This window comes from Microtus ochrogaster, chromosome 8, assembly GCF_000317375.1.
Source record: "Microtus ochrogaster isolate Prairie Vole_2 chromosome 8, MicOch1.0, whole genome shotgun sequence".
Classification (NCBI taxonomy): Eukaryota; Metazoa; Chordata; class Mammalia; order Rodentia; family Cricetidae; genus Microtus; species Microtus ochrogaster.
In genome coordinates, this window is record NC_022015.1 from 78,693,653 (window position 1) to 78,713,259 (window position 19,607).

Genomic DNA, 19,607 nt, shown 5'->3' on the forward strand with positions numbered 1-19,607 from the left:
CTTGTAGACCAGGCTGGTCTCGAACTCACAGAGATCTGCCTGCCTCTGCCTCCCGAGTGCTGGGATTAAAGGCGTGCGCCACCACCGCCTGGCAATACCTACATTCTCCATTTTGATTTGGGTATGGCAAGCTTAAAAACCATGCAAGATCTAATACATGTTTGTTAAACTGAATTTCCTCATACAGCATACCCCAGGTGCAGGAACTGGGACACATCAAGTATCAGAAATAAATCTGTTGACTCCCCACAAACTGGAAAAAGTATAAATATGTTTCCTCCCATCACTGACCCTGCACACTTCACTCTTCTTCCTGAGAGATAGTTAATTCATTGAATGTTATGAAGTGATTTCAGCTCCCGGGCTTAATTTTGGATAATCCATTAATGACAGCATATGGATCATGTCAGCCTAAAAAGTCTGTATCTTTATCAGCTTGCTCACAAAGTTGTAAAATCTTATTTCTTAAAATGTACAAAGACATACATCTTCATCCCCTGACTTGGTGATCTTCTTCCTTTAGCATTTTAAGAAAAAGAAGATTGTAGAGTTCTGATTTGGCCTTGTAATGAAGCAAATTAGTCTGTCACCGTTAATTTGAAAGAAGACACTTTGGAATTTACTGTTTGCTTTTCACCTCAGCTCAGTGTGCAGATGAAAGCAATTAAGCAATGATATTTACCACACAGTAAGCAGCCAGTTCATGGGACACCATGTTCTGGTGGCCAACAATTTACTAATCACAATTTCTGTAATTTCTACTGAACCAGATAGTAGTCTCAGAAATGAAATATACTTAAAAGTGATAATCCAGGCCAGGAGGTAATGGCACACACCTTTAATCCCAGCACAGAGGCAGGGGGATCTCTGGAGTTCAAGGCCAGGCTGATCTACAAGAACTAGTTCCAGGAAAGGCTCCAAAAGCCACAGAGAAACCCTGTCTCGCCCTTCTCTCTTCTCTCTACCTTTTTCCCTCTTTGTTCCCAGATCAAATAAAGGGAAAACCGCAGGATTCCCAGAAGTCAGCTATGAGAGAAACGTACCTCCAAACACTTTGGCAAAATAAATAACACAATTTCTGACGTTAAAATCCCTTTGAGTGATAGCATATACACAGCCTTTAATTTTCTCCCTTCCCTCTGCAACAGCTGCTTTCCTCCTTGCTGTGCTGAAATACCTGTGGGAAGAGACTTGAAGCAGGAGAGGCTTATTTTGGCTCATAGTTTTAGGGTGTACAGTCTTTCAATGGCAGGAAAGCACGGTGACTGGAAATCTTCCGGTGCTGGGAGACCCCATCCCAATCTTTGTTGGTGGATCCAGAAACAGAAAACTAGATCGGAAGCCAGCACTATAGAATCCTTTGGACCCCTGCTTACGGTAGCTATCTGCCAGTGTGTTCCCATGCCAGAAAGTTTCACAGTCTTCCAAAACAGTATTATCTGTCATCCAAATTCTCAAACTCATAAACTGTGTGGGCTATTTCTCATAGAAACCGTAACATTCAAATAATTGAAACTGTCTAGTCATGTACCCTAAAGAAGTGATATGTTGATCTCAAGAAACTGGGAAAAGAAACTGCCCTTTCCTAGTATACTATCTGATCGAGACCAGACATAACTAAAGGAAGACAAAGCCCACAGTTCAGCTGTGTGGCTGTAACAGGGTTAATGATGTTCTCAGTGCCTCCCAGAGCTGCTGCCCTTTATGGGAGAAGACAAGCACACTTCCTGATCTAACTGCATTTACATTAACCTCGGCCTGCTCAGCAGACTAACTGCAGGCTTATAGCTCACCTAAGTGAAATGGCAGAGTTCAATGAGATGCTCTGTCACTGGTTTGGCTTGTAACACATTACTTTGTAATAAGAGTGTGCTGTGTTCTCTAGCTTCAGGACATGGCGTTTTCCAGCACACTTCTTGAAGGGCTCATCATTTTCTCAATTTTATTTCTATGTTAACCAAATGGTCCACACTTTTATACAGATGAATACTCTGTGCTCTTCTCAGCTAAAAGTCTTGCAATGCTTAGAAAATTAAGAAGAATTTACCTTCTTCTTTTTAGTTTGGTTCTGAACTAAAACATGGAAGAAAGGACAAAAGATTAAAACCTCAGCAAGCATACACCAAAATCTCTCTTTCCTCCACCACCCCCACACAGAGAGAGAGGTGGGAGAAATCAATGCAATTTCTCAATTACAGTGCCCTAAAGTGTGCAGCCCTAGTTAATAAGGATGGTGCAGGATGCCCTATGTTTATCCATGAAACATCACAGTACATCATGAATGAGATGAATATTTCCATCCTTTTTAGCCGCAGTCATGGCGTTAGCATCGTTCTTCAGCTGTGTCCTCTCAGATCAGAGCTGACTGCAACATACAATTTGGCACTAGAGTTCCGTCTTCAAGGCAAGAATGAGATTGCCTTCTCTTTCCTGTACCCTTCACATTCCAGTCCAGTTCTGACTTCTTACTGTCTTACACCGTTTATTCCTCTTGTTTTGTCTCATTCTTTCCTGCTAGGCCTCTGTTTTCTACAGTAGGTCTCAGTTAACCTCAAAGTAGGTTAAAAGAGACACGAAACAAAAGTGCATTTTAGTTCATAGTTTAAATGGCACAATCATTGATTTGTGAAGCCTTAACTTATTATTTTTTATCAATGAAACATTAGGAGTCAGGTATTGGGTAAGAGCATGAGAGATCATAGAAGTACAGGAGCAGCCACCAGTCACCTCCTATTTCTAATGTCCCTTCCTCCAAAAGGGCTGAGATCCTCTCTCAGCCCCACCTTACTATTTCCTGTCTCCTACCTCTCTATGGTCCTCCAAACCTTAATGACTAGCTCCACCCTCGACTCCATGTTAGCTTTATTTGTCAGATTGACATCAAAATATCATACAATATTTCCCCATTTTTCTGTAATTAAAAAGGAAATTCTTTAACATAGTAAAATCATATTCAATAAGTACAATAACTATATACAAATATATACAGGCATGAACTACATTGACAATGTCCATTCTATTCATATTTGACAAATTTTGAAAAAATACTCCATTCTCTATCCTAGCTTGGTGAGTTCAAAGTGTTGTACCTAATTAACTTTCTGTCTTGTGTCACCAACCCTAAGTTATCTTTTTATGTCTCTCAACCTTACCCACTGCAATCTAAACTCCCAAACTCTATGTGCAGGACCCTGGGCATGCGCTGACACAGAAAGAATGGGAAGAAGGTAAAGGTACAATGGAAAGGAGATGACAGTATCTTTAATATAAGCTTCCTGCTCAACATGCTTTTACCAAGGAGAACAGCAAGGGAAGCATGGCCAAATCAAGTATCTCCTTTGCTAAACAAGCCATGTGTGAAGCTGTGCATTAAATGGTGTCTTAACAAACACTGGAAATCTGTGTGTCTATTCAGTAGGTGTTTACTAAACCCAGGTCTTTGTATTATTGATGTCATATATATGAAATTCTCAAAGAGACTTTAAATTTCTCCATTTAAATATCCAGAAGAACATTTGGCCATATAAAATTGTAACTTATTTTACAAGATACTTATTTTCTGTAAAATAATGCTTATTTCTTTCAAAGCCAGAAATTTTGTTTCTAAACTTTTGTAGTTTCATCCTGATTACTATGGATTTATTTTTAAGCTTTCTTTCACAAAAGCTTTGGAATCATCTTAGAGTTTGAGAGTTATTCACTTCTGGAGATTACTCATGAGTATTTTTACATAAGTTTTCATAGACTCATTGAATATCATCCAGGAAAGGGAATCATATTTAAATGCAGCTCTTATGTTCCCAGAAATGGAGTCTGAAGTTTAGAGAAGAGCATTGACTTGACACTTGATACTTAAAAATAGATTTGAAACTCAGAGCCTCTGGTCTTAGTGGTACTTCAGTTAATTTTATTCTATACAGATCTGCTCATATAGCACATGTTCTAAGTGGACACATGTTCCAACTGGAGACATTAAATCTGTATAAGACTGTTTGGTGGTCAGCCACATATGACTTTTATTTTTATCACCCAAGAAAGGTGGCTAGCCTAGGAGATGAGATGTCTGCTTCTAACTGGGAGAAGAGAATTCAAGTGATTCACAATACAATAAAGTGGAATCTGTAAGTCACAGAAAATGACATTTATTTGTCTGTAATAAATGTTTCATAGCAAATTTCACAACAAGCAGTCTAATGACTTTGTACATACCTCTCTTTGAGATTAAGTAATAGAATATTTCAGGTGATTATTTCACACACACACAAACTATACTTATATATTTATTGTATTCTGGCTGCAATGGAGTGAATATGTTCAAAGGTAGAATTTTCCAATAACTTTAAGGTAGATATAGATATACACATGAACCTGTGCTGTTCTATAGCCAAGCAACTACACACAGAACACATTAAGTGTTTTATCTCAAAAACAATTATAAAGTTTATGCTAAGGAGCAGGTTTTTTGCTTTAATATAAGGAAATACAATATGCATTGATAAGACTTCCGGGCGGACACCTTTAATCCCAGCACTCGGGAGGCAGAGGCAGGCGGATCTCTGTGAGTTCGAGACCAGCCTAGTCTACAAGAGCTAGTTCCAGGACAGCCTCCAAAAACCACAGAGAAATCCTGTCTCGAAAAAACCAAAAAAAAAAAAAAAAAAGACATCCTGTCTATTTTCCCCCAAAGAAGTAAAGAACTTTATTGAGTAAGCTTTTGAGTAAGCAGCATGGTTAGATTAAGAAAAAGACATATGATAATTTGTAGTTTGAACTTAAGCTTATTCTTCCTGTTTCTAAAACCTATGGTAGTTTCTCTATCCACTATAATATATTTTGTAGATACTTTAATTTTTTTTATGATCATGCTGGATTAATTACTATTTCTATCTTATGGCACATATGAGTGCTTATATAAGCTATGACGTGTATTTATTTGTTGCTGAGTGTCTTTAAATATGAAATTATTGAAAAGTGTTTAACTCATTGCATGATACCACATATGTTCTAGGGAAATGGTAACTATGACTATTCTTTATTTTGAAGAAGATTTTTTTAATACCTCAAAGTAGTTCTCCACAGTTTGAAATGTCTTCATGAGTGGGAGAGTTTTCTCATGATGATAATTATGTGTTTGTTAGGTGGGAGTGATTATTTGTGAGTGTCAGTTCCTGTGGAGCTTTGATGATGTAACTGAAACTATGTTTGGCTTGTGGTATTTCTTATAGCACACATGCACACACACACACACACACAAACACATACATACACACAATCTTTAACTTCCACTAGTGATCATTTTGCATATGCCAATGCATGAATAGTTAGTTAATAAGGGAGAATCTTAGTTTACTCATTGTTGATTCAGTTTAAAATTCACCCAGGCTAAATTAGAGATATGGTAAATGGCATATATGCGGTTATTTTGTTTGTTTACTCATTTTTGTTTTTTCTTTTCTTTTGTTTTTTTGAGAAAGGGTTTCTCTGTAGCTTTGGAGCCTATCCTGGAACTAGCTCTTGTAGACCAGGCTGGCCTTGAACTCACAAAGATCCACCTGCTTCTACTTCCCCAGTGCTGGTGTTCTACCACTGCCCAGCTTTTTTTTTTTTTTCAAGACAGGGTTTCTCTGTTTAGCTTTGGCTATCCTTGAACCAGCTCTATAACTAGGCTGGGCTTAAGCACACAAAGATCTGCCTGTCTCTGCCTCCTGAGTGTTGGGATTAAAGGCATGCAACACCACTGCCCAATTTAGTGTGTGTTCATTCTTAAGCAAAGTTGCATCCAATGTCAAGCTTGTAAAGTTCCATTTATAAGTTTGATATTTTAACTGATGTGTTGTATGCCAAAGTATTTCATTCCTAGGAAGGATGAAAAGACAATTACCCCCAAATAGTGAGAGCCTTTACTCTTCCTTTTCTTTTCTTTCTTTCTTTTTTTTTGAAAGGAAGACTGCAGGGAGAATAGTCTGGAGAATATTTCCACAATTTGTGCTTCTCTCTCCAGGAAGTTACTGTATGGAAAACCCTTTGCTAATTTTCCAGTTTAACTACCCATAAAAGTAATAACACTTTTACAAGAAAGACTGAAAATTGCACATTGCAAATGTCAGATTTCACAAACCCCATGAGTTTTTCTTTAGCCATGCACAAATATTGAAGTGAACAAGAGTTTAGGAGATTAAACAAGTTGAAATATCTTTTTACTTTACCTCACCATGCTATGATGCAGTGGTGTTTTTTTTTTTTTTTTTTTTTTTTTTTTTTTTGCTTTTTCGAGGCAGGGTTTCTCTGTAGTTTTGGAGCCTGTCCTGGAACTAGCTCTGTAGACCAGGCTGGTCTCGAACTCACAGAGATCCGCCTGCCTCTGCCTCCCGAGTGCTGGGATTAAAGGCGTGCGCCACCACCGCCCGGCTGAAATATCTTTTATGCTATAGAAAGATTCTGTACATTTAAGTACAGCTCCAAGATATTTTGTCACTTAATGTTTTTTTCTTTTGCATTTCCTTTGGACTTTGAAAAAACTTTAGAAAATATTAAGATAATTTATGATGTAAATTGTAATTAGAGGCCATTGCTATTTAACAGGGTAAAACGAAGCCAAATTAGTCTACACTACAAGAGCTTGATTCCATTCTTTTGTAACATAAATTAGTCCTAGCAATCTTGCTGTATTTCTTAAATAACCCAAACTAAAATTAACTTTGGGTTCAAAATAATTCACCATTCCAGAACTGCTTTCTGTCAGCCCCACTTCATTTCTTCTCACTCTTTGGGAATTAATTCATATATTCAGTCATAATTTACTTGAATTCCAATATAAATTAAGATTACACGCTATTCACTTCTGTATTAGTCAGCTTTCTTAGGGAAACACAGATAATAGAATATATATTGATATATATGGATATAATATACATATATGGTGTTTATTAGAGTGGCTTTAGGTTGTGGTTCAACTATCCAAAAAAATTTCTATCTGCATTGGAAAGTTCAAGAACCCAATAGTTGTTAGTCCAAGAATAGATGTCAAAGCTGGTCTTCAGTATATACTGGAATGCTGAAGAAATAGTCAGTGCTATCCAGGGAGAAACGAACTTGCCAGCAAGAGAGAAGGAAAGCAGGCAAAGAACAAGTGCTTCATCCTTGCTCTCTAGGGGCTGCTGCCAAAAGGTATAGACCAGGTTTAAGATGGCACTTTCCATCTCAAAAGAACAGGATTGATGATGGGTCTTCTCTTTTTGAATGATGCAACCAAGAATAATCCCTCACTGGTGCACTTAGATGCTTGGGTTTGAGTGAATTCCAGATGCCAGTCCAGTTGACAACCAAGAATAGTCATCACAACTTCAAAACTACTTGAACAAATATTATTCATTTGTAAAAAAAAAACTTGAGAGTACATTATATGCTTACATATTTCTTTCCTGCCTTCTTATACTAGCAGTAGTATATATATGGTTTTCTTCATAAAACACTTTCTACTGTTGTTTTAAATATATAACCTTATCATTGTCACTGATATTCCCATCAAACAAAAATTGTTAATTTTCTGCTTGTACTTGAAGAAGTAAAATGGCATAGCCCATGCTAATATCTGCTAGAGATTCCTTTAAGAAGTAGTTTTCCTAATACAAGAATTGTCTTTCTGCTTGGTCCCTGCTGTGTTTCTCTCTGAAATGCTGACTGAGGCAAGAGCAGATGAAGTCTTCTTACAAGCAGAGAGAAAATCACGTACAAAAATACCAAAAGGAGAAAAGGCATCTAGTTCTTTCCCACAGAAATTCCGATTCACACCGGGAATTCTGAGGGCTCTTTGCATGAAATATAATAAAAGGCAAAATTAAGGCATCTAAAAGTTTACTTGAACTAATCTCAGAAAAAAACTAACTAGGTTTATATCTACAGTAGTAAGCAGGGCATTTTCTGCTTTGCTCCTCAAGTTAAATTACTTTGGCCATAGGAAGCATTTCTGGAAAACCGTATTGTCTTGTACTTTGCTGGTAGTCAGTGTTCATCTGTGATGAGTTATATAAGACATGATGCCTATGTACTGTTATTCAAATGCTTACAAGAATTTCTTCAGGACCATATTCTTTAACCACAAACAAATCAAAACTGCATCTCAACTCTGATGAGGGATGCAAGAAAGTATGTGGAAGGAGGCAGCGTTGAACGAACACAACATTACTTTCTTGCCACCCGATGGTCCATTATGTAATCTTTTGAGTTTAAAAACCTGGTGTTGAAATTACAACCACCTGCCGCGGACATTTATTGCAATTGCTAGTTAAGCCTGAAATAAAAGAAAATGTATCCCCACTTGCCCTTCTGCCTTCAGCCTACAAAGACCTGGGAATTGGCATGCATCTTAGAGGAACCCACACATCTCTTCACACTCTGAAAACCACTGTTAGCCACCCCTGCTTTTTCACAATTGTTCTCCAGGTTTGCCTGTCTGAAGCTGTCACCCTTCTATGCACACCACCCCCACAGAGACGAGATGAAGGCACAGACTTCCTCTCAAGCTCGTTCACCAGCTGAGAAGACTTGCAGGGAACAGCGCCAGGCTTGCTAGCTACTTGCTGAGGAGTAAAGTGTCCTTGGTGAAGAAGCCCTCGCAAAGCAGCTGAGGTTATCTTCCTCACCAGTGCTGAGAAGGCAGCAACATCTCTACTCCTCCACCATATGGAGAGCCTACATGTATGTTCTTGTAATCTCAACTGTAAATATCTTGAAAGATAGAGTAATTCAGATGGTTGCTGGAGATTCTGACGCTTAAAGATGGAGAAAAACTGCCTACAGGGCTGGACACTCACCGTGCTGTGGCCTGTGGGAATCTAAAACTCCTCCCCAGAACTCTCTGAATTCCCATGGGGCTTCAGAATTTACTTGTTTCTTTTGATTTGGGATGCAGACTAAAATGTCAAGTTTTAATCTCTTTCTTTATCAATTCCTTAACCTCTTACTCTGTACACTTATTATATAGTTTACACTAGACCTTCAGATTGTGGGGAAACACACACACACACACACACACACACACACACAGGTCACATAAAAAGCTGTATGAAAAATAATATATTTGCCTTCATCACACAAGTATCATTTTGAAGCCCTTTAAATTCTTTTATACTAAGAGGCCAGACCAAATACCTTCTCTGCCAACTTCTCTCTTCTCTCTCTCTCTTTTTTAAAAAATAGATTTTGAGATTATAATTTCATTATTCCCTCCTTCCTTTTTTCCCTCCTAACTCTCCCATCCCTCCTACCTGGCTTCCTTTCACATTCATAGATTCATTGTCTTTAATAATTACACACATTTTACTTTTGTAGAGTTTTCATCTGTGCTTTGTAGTAAGCATTAGATACCGTTGGCAAGACAGGCTGGCAACCACACAGTACCAGTTTCTGGATCTGAATGGATTCTAGGTCCCTCAGCTCTCCATCTGTCTGTCTGTCTCTCTCTATGCCTGTCTCTTCCTCCCCTGCTCTCTCCGATGTTTTAGATGTGCCTATGAGTATCTCTCCATTTATCATAGCATGTGAGTTTAGAAGTCACAACTAAAATGGTTCCAGACTTTTGAATATTCCCACATCTAAGCAATCTTTTAGCTTGACTTTCACTTCTTTATGGCATCAAAGTCTGTCACCTTGATGACCAAGACTTCACAGTGCTCAGATCATCAAAAACTCCACATGGCTCAGATCATCATAAAGTTCATGTCTAGATGCTTCCACATCGAGTTAATGTTCAGATACAAAGGGTGAAAATGTTTAAAATTTTTTTTGTTATTTTTATTGTGTGTTAGAGATCACATAAATTTACATGATTATGGACTTGCATGTTTCATAATTTAAGACAAAAGAAATTGGAAACTACTTATACCATGAACTTTTAGACTCATTATAGGGATTATTTCTGTAGATCTTACAGCACACTCTCATACACATATTTATACTCATGTTACAGGTGAGAAATATGAGGTTCAGAGAAAATTTGTAAAAGGTCCAAAGTCATCAGGTGAAAATGTCTAAAACAAGTTTTAATTTAGTATTTTTTTAAATCTCTACCTGATCTATAAGATTTCTAAGATGTAGTTTGCATGGATTTTTCAAGTATATAACTATTTGCTGAAGGTGGTCCAATGACCAGGCATTAAGGTCATAACAGTGAGTAATAAATAGAGTTAATATGTGAAATATACTGTCAAGCAAAGTCAGTACATATTTCCAAACAGAAGACCATTCAGTTTAATAAATTTCTGCCAACAGTGGAAACACATAGACCAATGAATTTGTAATTCATCTTGAAACACTACATTATCAATACATATATGATTTATGAATTTTAGATTTAAACTTTTGTAGCCGTCCCATTTACATCCCTGCCCACCAATTGCTCTACTTTAGCAGAGATGCTTTTAGAGCATGGCTATTCAACTGTCCAAGTCAGGATAAAGAAAAACCCTACTTTTAATCTAATTCATGTTACTTTTATGACTTTAAATATACCATAGAGGATGGCCATTAATATTTCTTCAATTGTTTCTGGCTTTTGTAGCTGCAAGGTATACAAAATGAAAAATAATAAACTTCTTTGTCATCTGCTGCTCAGGCACAATGCATGTTGGTTAGGAAATGCACAAGGATTTCCTGGAATGGCTCTGTGTAAGAGCACCCCTGACAAAAACAACATATCTGGATGGTAACAGAATGGATTCTGATGAACCCCAATTACTGACTGAACTTTGTTGGGTGAATATGCTTCCATTTTTGAGTTCTCTTGGGGAATAAGCTTTTTGTATGGGTAAATTTTTTGAAATAAAAATTATGAAATGTTTCATTAATGAGATAATGTATTTATTGTGACAATAAACGCAGCTGCAAAATAGACCATAAAGAAAGAGAAGACTTGCAGAATTTTGTGCCCAATGTGTCAGCTGTAATTGAGGAATAAATTAAATGATCCATCTGCTTCCCATCATCTACTCTTTTATGTTTGTCAGTATCCATGGTTTTCAGAACTACTCAGAATTATTTATACTAATTACTCGCAAAAAAAATCTATGTAGAAATTGAATGACTTTATAATGAAATTTTCTCAACCTCTGACAGCCTCTGTTTCTTCCCAGTGCACTCAGATCTAATGACTGCAAGGAACTCCTTCTCCTTATTAATAGTTTTCATTCTGCCATGCCAATAATATTGAATCTCTTCATTAGTGTCTTACAGGCATAACTAAAAGAATGCATCGTACAAAAGATTTAACTGTGATCTAATCTATTCCCCTGCTGGTGTTTGCTGAAGAAAACAATATGATTAGGACTGAACACACTGTAAGCGAGGTGACCAAGAATTTGTCTCACATATGTTTCAACAAGAGCCAACCTGACCACTAATCATATTCAGAGGTGAGGGTTAATATACCCAATCGCAACTGGTACTAATTAAATATAACTCTTATTTTGCCTTTTGGTTTTTACTGTTTTAATTATCCCATTGAGAAGGCACATGCCAGTGCAGAGGAAACAGCAATAATGTCTTTGCTTTCTCACACATTTTCACACTCATGCTCCCATGCTCTGGAACTTTTGTTTGTTTTCCCAAAGCACCAGAGGCATCATATAAGAAAGACAGTTCTGTGAAATACTTGCAACATTTTCTGTGCTGTGGGCATGGTGATATGAAGCTAATTTACTGGCAAAATTTTAATGGCAAATGAAATTAATGTTCACTGTATAAAAAAGAAAGAAATGAGATTTCTAGAAGCTTCTAAAGGAAATAAAATATAACTGTATATTTTCATGTAATTATTACTAATATTTTGAAGTTTATTCTTCTGGTGTTTATCTATATATATGTTCACAACTTTTAACTTGCAATGTCATAGAATAAGGATAGGCTAACTTATTTTCCTCTATGGTCAGGATAGTGCCTCTTTCTACTTTACATATAAATTCATATAATTTCTAAAATGGTTTCTTAGGGAATTGATTTTGACAGCTTTCTGTTGCTGTACATTTATCCTGGAGAAGGATTTAAAGAAACTGTCTTTTAGGAGGACTATTGTTATTGATTCGGGGAGCATGGAGTTAAAACCCCTTTCCCTGTGAGTTCAGATGTTAAGGGAAATCTTAACCTTTGTTAACCCTTAATGTCAAAGTTGTTGAGAGGTACTTAATAATTTTTGAGAACTTTATCCATAAGCACTGCATCAACATCACCTTCACACTTCTCCTCTTCCAGTTCCTCTTGTATCCCTTACTTACCTCTTTCCCTTACTCATGTGTTAATCTTTAATTATATCAATGTGTATATTCATATATATGTCCATGTGTAAACATATATGCATATGATGGAGGAAGGTCATTGGTTAAGTAATAAAGAAACTGCTTGGCCTCATAGGTTAAAACATAGGTGGGAGGAGTAAACAGAACAGAATGCTGGGAGGAAGAGGAAGTGAGCTCAGAGGCCATGCTTCCCTCTCCCAGGCAGATGCAATGAAGCAAGCCTCCAGATCAGACATGCTTAATCTTTCCAGGTAAGACTGGTGCTACACAGATTATTAGAGATGAGCTGATCGGGATATGATAATTAGCCAGTAAGGGCTACAGCTAATGGGCCAAGCAGTGTTTAAAAGAATACAGTTTGTGTGTTGTTATTTCTGGTGTAAAGCTAGCTATGGGGGAGCCGGGCGGGACGAAAGGCAGGCCTGCAGCTCCTATCACAACATGCACATATGCAGGTATACATATAAGCATAAAATGCCTACTGGGATAATTTAGTTTTGCTCATATGTACACATGGACAGGACTGACAACTTCTAATTAGATAACTTAGATGTGAACTAAATACTAATTACTGTTACTAGTTACTGATTCTTCTCTCAGTAGCCATTGGCCACCTGTTTCTATTCCTTTAGCTATGGGACCACATGGGATTCCCTCTGTTTTAAATGTCACTCATCTTGAGTCCTGATTTTGAGACATTTACTTTTTGGAAAAATCTGCATATAGACATAAGTTCTATTATTTTATTCAAAAAGCCTGCCTCATTTATACTTCATGGGTACTTTAAATTTAGACTAGAAAATTGAAATCTCAGTAGTTTATTCATGAGAAGTATATATGATATATCCATATATACTGCATGTATAAATATATAATGAATAATTCAATTTTCTCTATGTAATGAATATGTTCATTCAATGTTTGTACTGTCACAAAATACATATTTGTCTAGGAAATATCCCATAGTATTCTTTGCCTTACTTAAATTCTTCTTATCAAATAATCACTGAGCATATTTTAAAAGTTACTTTATACTGCAACTGAATAGTTTGCAAGTCACCTATAGCCTCATTATAATAATTTCCTTCCATCCCAAATCCAGTAATAACTTCTTCCTGTCTTGCAATCCTTCATCAGTAGGTTGCCTAAGACCCATCTGCAAAGCTCAACTACTTCTTAGTCCACATTCATAATTATCTATTGTATTCAGAAGTTTGTTTTTCTATACATGTGTTAGTCAGAATTATGACTAAGGAAATATTTTTCTTAAAATCAATGTTTGACATTTTCATATATATAGTGAATTTTAGTTATTTTTGTCCCCATCATCAGGGATGCCTCAGTGGTTAAAAGCACTGCCTGCTCTTCCATAGGTCCTGAGTTCACTTCCCAGCAACCACTTGGTGACTCACAGCCATCTGTAATTAGATCTGGTGCCCACTTGAGGAGGAGACCTGGTTAGTCGTCCTCATCAACTTAGACCATGAAACCCAATATAGACAACTTCAAAAGAACTGCATATACAGGCTGCGCATACATGCTTCAGCATTGCTAGAACATAAATTTCATTTTCATTTCATTTCATCCTCCCTTATCTTTCTTCAGCCCCTGCTGGAATCCTTCTGAACAAGTTCCTTAGCTATCTTATTTTCTTTCTGTGTTTAGCACAATGAAATTAAGGAGGATATCTAGCCCTAGTGTGTTGTCAGGTTATTTACAGGATCAAGGACAACCTATCAGTGCCTGTTTGCTCGCATATAATGAAATGTCAATGGAACCAATCCCGTGTAGATCTTGTGTAGATTTCCATAGCTGCCATGAGTCGTGAGTGCAGTAGTCATACCCAGGTAACATGGTTTACCTGCAAATCCACCATCCTCTGACTTCTACATCATTTCTGTCTTTTATTCTGTAATGTTCCTTTAGTCTCTGAAGAAACTCAGATATTTAAAAGCCTGTTTTATTTCTTTTTGCTCAGACTAATATCAATAAATAACAATTTCTCCTCAATCTAACACAAATTGCACACAGTTAGCTTACCTTTACCTCACAGCAAGTTCACACAAAACTGAAGGTTTTTTTGTAGATAGATCTTAAGTTTAAAACTTTACAGCTGTGCACAAGGTCAAAGCCGCAGGTGTCCAATCAATGTCACTACACAAAGCACCCCAAGAATAACATGCCAAGATTTTGCTTGCCAGGCTTTTAACTGAAGACCTGTTTCTCAAAGCTAATCTCACTGGGCACTGAAGCCCACACCCTCTGGTCATGGTTTTAGTTCTATAACCTTGAACCCTTGTGTTGCCATGGTAAACAGCTCAACTCCTTAATGCTTGCTCTAGGAATGTGCTTTTGACCAATGAGAGGTAACTCTTATATTTTCTTTATCACTTTAAGTCTCTTTGGAAAGAAAGAGATTTTAGAATAGAAGACTAAGAAGCTAGGAGGAATCAGAAGTAGGACAGGAGAATGAGAAGAGAGAGAACAATAAAGAAACTGACATGAAGAGTTACTGAGTAAGAGATTAATTTCTAACCCTCAGAAACCTAGCCTTCTGCTGGCTGTAGATTTTTTCTCGACCCTGAAAGAATATTGGGGTGGGCCCTCTAAAAAGCTCTCATCAGGGAAATCTTTGTGAAATACTGCTTTGTTATGTAATTGGACTGGCCAGAGGAGGAGTGCTGACTACCATCAAGTATAGTTTGAACGACCTACGTATCTGTTAAGCAAGGATAGGAGTTGAGACATAAAACAAGTTTTGCCAATCACATAAACAGCTTTCCTGGGGTGGGCTGCTTTTTTTCAACACAGAGAATAACTGTGGCTTTCTGAGAAAGATCCCTGGGAATTATGTATCATTAGTTGGTAATCATTGAAATGCAAACTCAGTATTGTCAAAAGAACTGTGAGCTCTGAATAAGACTGGCCGAAAAAGGTCTTAAAATGGACTTTGTGAGTTAAGGGAGTTCAGCTAAAATGCATATGCTACAGTGTTTATTGAAGAGTCACAATGAAAGAGAATAAGTTCAATATGAAGAATTTTGCTCTACATCAACTTATGTAGGAGCTAGAAAAGATTAATGTGGGAAATCTTTTTATAAGCAATATCTACTGATATCCTAAGGACTCAGCATATATGATAAGAAAGCACATGACAAAAAAGCTATGGTAATAAGACAAAAAATAAAAACTTGAATATAAAACCACCACATTAAAAATTGATTGTCAAGTATTTTCTTTTCAACTGAGGTTAATGCTGAAAAATATACTTTAATTACCTCATTTAAGCATTACATATTGAATTCAAGTTTGCATTCAATACTGTACCCTTTAAGTATATATAATTATCATATGTTAGTTAAAACTAAAACAATATTCTAATGTCTTGCTTTTCTACCCTATTGTTGTAGCATTTGTCAAAACAACAACTCATTAAGGGTGAGAAAGTCAGAAAGCACAATCAAGTGTTTGCAGCTTAAAGCCTCCATCTTGAGTCACTGGCAAAAAAAGAACTGGAGGTCAGAGTTCTAGACTGACCAAGGAGAAGCTAGTTCAATGCTAGGACCTTTGAAATAGGATCCGGGATTATCAGTTATAACTGGTTTCATACAGAGAATTCTCTTTGTTCTCAGCTGCCTCAGTTTTCTTTTCTTTTCTTTTCTTTCTTCTTCTTTTTTTTTTTTTTTTTTTTTGAGACAGGGTTTCTCTGTAGCTTTGGTTCCTGTCCTGGAACTAGCTCTTGTAGACCAGGTTGGCCTCAAAATCCCAGAGATTTGCCTTCTTCTGCCTCCTGAGTGCTGGGATTAAATGTGTGCACCAGAACTGTCTCTTTTTTAAAGAGAGGTTAATGATGATACCAGATTGATCTTAGAGGTATTGCTGAAGTAAATGATACTAAAACTTTCAAAAGACTATAGAATATTTGTCTTGTATCATTGTATTATAGCAGTTTATTACTGAAGCAAACCCCATGCTTTACTAACACACAGAATTATCTTTCATTTGTTTTTCATGGTGGTATGAATGATCATCCTTACAGGTTCTCACATGATTGTGGAAATGTAAAACATCAATGCTATCTCTGTAGGACTTCATTGCTTTCTTAATATATATACTTACATTTTTGTATGTTTTTATAAAGTCTGTGCTTGTATGTGTATGTGTATATATGAGCAAGCATCCCTGTGTGAATATGCATTCATGTGCATGGCACACATGGAGGCCAGAGATCAAAGTCAAGTGTTGATTCTCACCTTCTACCTTGACTGAAACAGGGTCTCTCACAGTTCACCACTGTGTATACAAGTCTAGCTTGCCTGTGAGGGTCTCGGCATTTTCCCATTTTTTACCTTGCTTCTCACTACAGGGATTGTAGAGAATACAGAAGCATACTACAAAGTCCAGCTTTGCATGTGTTCCCAGATCTGAACTCATGTCTTCCTCCTTTTGTGACAAGTACTCTGTACTGAGCTGTCTTGCTAGCCGTATTACTCCCCATTTTAAACAGGTCATGTTAAGTCATCCAGACATAGCCTGAACTCGCTTTGCAGCATAAGCAAGACTTCTGTTTGTAACCCTCATGTCTCACTTTCCTAAAAGCGGCGATTAACCTGCACCAATATACCAATACATCCAGATGCATCCTGTTTTCTAAAACACTTTCTTTAGAAATCTGTTTTACTAATTTTGCACAATTTGTTTGTAACATACTGATTTTTTTTTCTTTTTTAAAATCTCCTTTAAAGGTAAATTAATATACTTAAGGTTTGGAGTGACGATTTGGGGAGACTGGAAAGTAAAGAACTATATTTCCACCCCAAGTATACCAGTTAAAATCCTGATAATTTTGATATTATTTTGAGGTTTAGAGGTTTAAATAACTAATTAAAACATAGTAGCAAAGTCCCCCTTATTCTTTTCGTTATTGATTTTTAACGAGCTCCACATTTTCCTCTTCTCCCCTCCCTGCCTCTCCCCTCCCCCTTCAACTTTCTCTGAAGGTCCCCATGCTCAGGAGATCTTGTCTTTTTCTACATGTAGATTAGATCTATATATGTATCTCTTAGGGACATCCTGAAACTGAAAAGCTTCTATAAAGCAAAAGACACGGTCAGCAACACAAAATGACAGTCTACAGAATGGGAGAAGATCTTCACTAACCCCAGATCAGACAGAGGTCTGATCTCCAAAATATACAAAGAACTCATAAAAAATAGTAATTAAAACAACAAATAATCAAATAAAAAATGGAGTACAGACATAAATAGCGAACTCTCAACAGAGGAATCTAAAATGGCTGAAAGACACTTAAGGAAATGCTCAACATCCTTAGTCATCAGAGAAATGTAAATCGAAACAACTCTGAGATTCCATCTTACACCTGTAAGAATGGCCAAGATCAAAATCACTGATGACAACTTATGCTGGAGAGGTTGTGAGGTAAAGGAAACACTCCTGCATTGCTGGTGGTAATGCAAGCTGGTACAGTTTCCCTTATTCTATGCGTGTGTTTTATCTATAACACCTGTGGACGTGGGCATGCTCTTGACTCTTGCAAGGCACCGAGAAAGACTTCAACTTATGTGAGCACCTTGAACATATTCATTACTTTAAGTAAAGAAGAACCATTTTCAAAATGTTAATTTTGAAACCATGTTATCAGACCAAGAGTGTATTCTCAGTAACATAGTAGGTATTCTATAAATATTAGCCTAAGTCATAATTGACATAATTAGCAAGTGTTGATTACCCTTTGAGAATATAGGCAAACCTTCTAGTGTTCATTATCACCATCCTCTTATGAGATTAAGGATATCCATTAAAGCTTTATAATTTATTACAATTTTAATGATTTTTTTTAATTGGTTGCTGGGAATTGAACTCTGGACCTTTGGAAAAGCAGGCGACTTACTCATCCTTCCAATTAGTAGGAGTGGGTTCCTATGATTGTAAAATTTGACCTTTAATGACCTTCCAGACCTGTAGAATTGAGCTGAGAAGGTTTTAAACTTGTCTTGAGATCACCTCTTGCGCAAGAGGAACACTTTTACTTGGTATATAGAAGAACCTGGGTTTGAGAGTGTGCCTGAAATTTGTATTTAATTATTTGTGGCTTTTGTTAGGCAACTTGTTGGTGCCAAATTAAGAGTAGGCAAAATATCCTAGCATTTCTTATTGTGGACATTAGAGAACATTCCCACTTGAAACAAAATAAAAATGAACCAAAGTCCTTGCTAGTAAGATGTCCTTGTAGTCAATTAACTTTTGGAGATTCCCTATACTGGTATCTACATCGAAAAAAAAAACATTGTACATAAATTTATGTAAAATGATGCCACATATACTTAAATTTACCTTAACAAAGTATTAAAATATCATGTAATTATAAAGCCTAAAAACTGATCCCTACTAGTATGAAAAATTAACACATTCAGAATAGTACAGTTAAAGACAGCCAAAAAAATCACTACTTCCAAACTTATAATAAGAACATTGGAAAGATTTGTCAAATCAAACATTTTTTTTTAAGCTTAAGATTCTAAGTAGACAAAGAAAACAGTAAGACCTCTGTAAATGTGATGGGTTTGGTGATGTTAACTTGTGTTACTCTCATTGCTTTCTGTAGGCAGAAGGCAGTTTAGAAAAGAAGACACTTTAGGCCCTTGATAGCTGTACACAACACAAAACAATGATTTACCTTAGGAGGGAGCAAAAGATTTGGTCTGGTTAGAGTCTCTCATCCTCAAAAAAAAAAAAAAAGTGTCCTCACAGGAAACTGTCAGTGCTCTGCTTGGCTTTTCTGGGAAATCCCTGGAACAGTGCCATGTGCACAGCTTGTCTTATTTGACATCTCTTGTTTGCTCTGATACAGATCATTGCAAAAATCCCTATGCACAGTGTGCTTGTTGAAAACAGCCAGTGGCAATGACTTAACAACACAGCTACAGGAAGTGGGTGGCCAGGCTATGTCACACAGAAGTGGGATATTAAACTTGTAATGAAGATGTAAGAAAAGAGATAATCCGAGGTGTTTGACAAAGTTCTATGGATCACGATAGGACAGCAGATGAAGAGTTTGGCACTTTGCCAGGAGGAACATGTGAAGGACTTTATTTTTACAGAGTTTTGCCTCTGGCTAATCTTGAGGTTTTATACAAAAAAAGAATTTCAGACCTTTGCAGAGAAGCAAGCTAGTCCAGGAATGTTGGGTTTGTGACGTACCGCACACAGACTCAACCAAGAAGAGATATGCTGCTTTTTTGTTTTGGCGACCACCGAGATCTACAGTCTTTACCCACTGAACCATCCAGCCTGTGAACT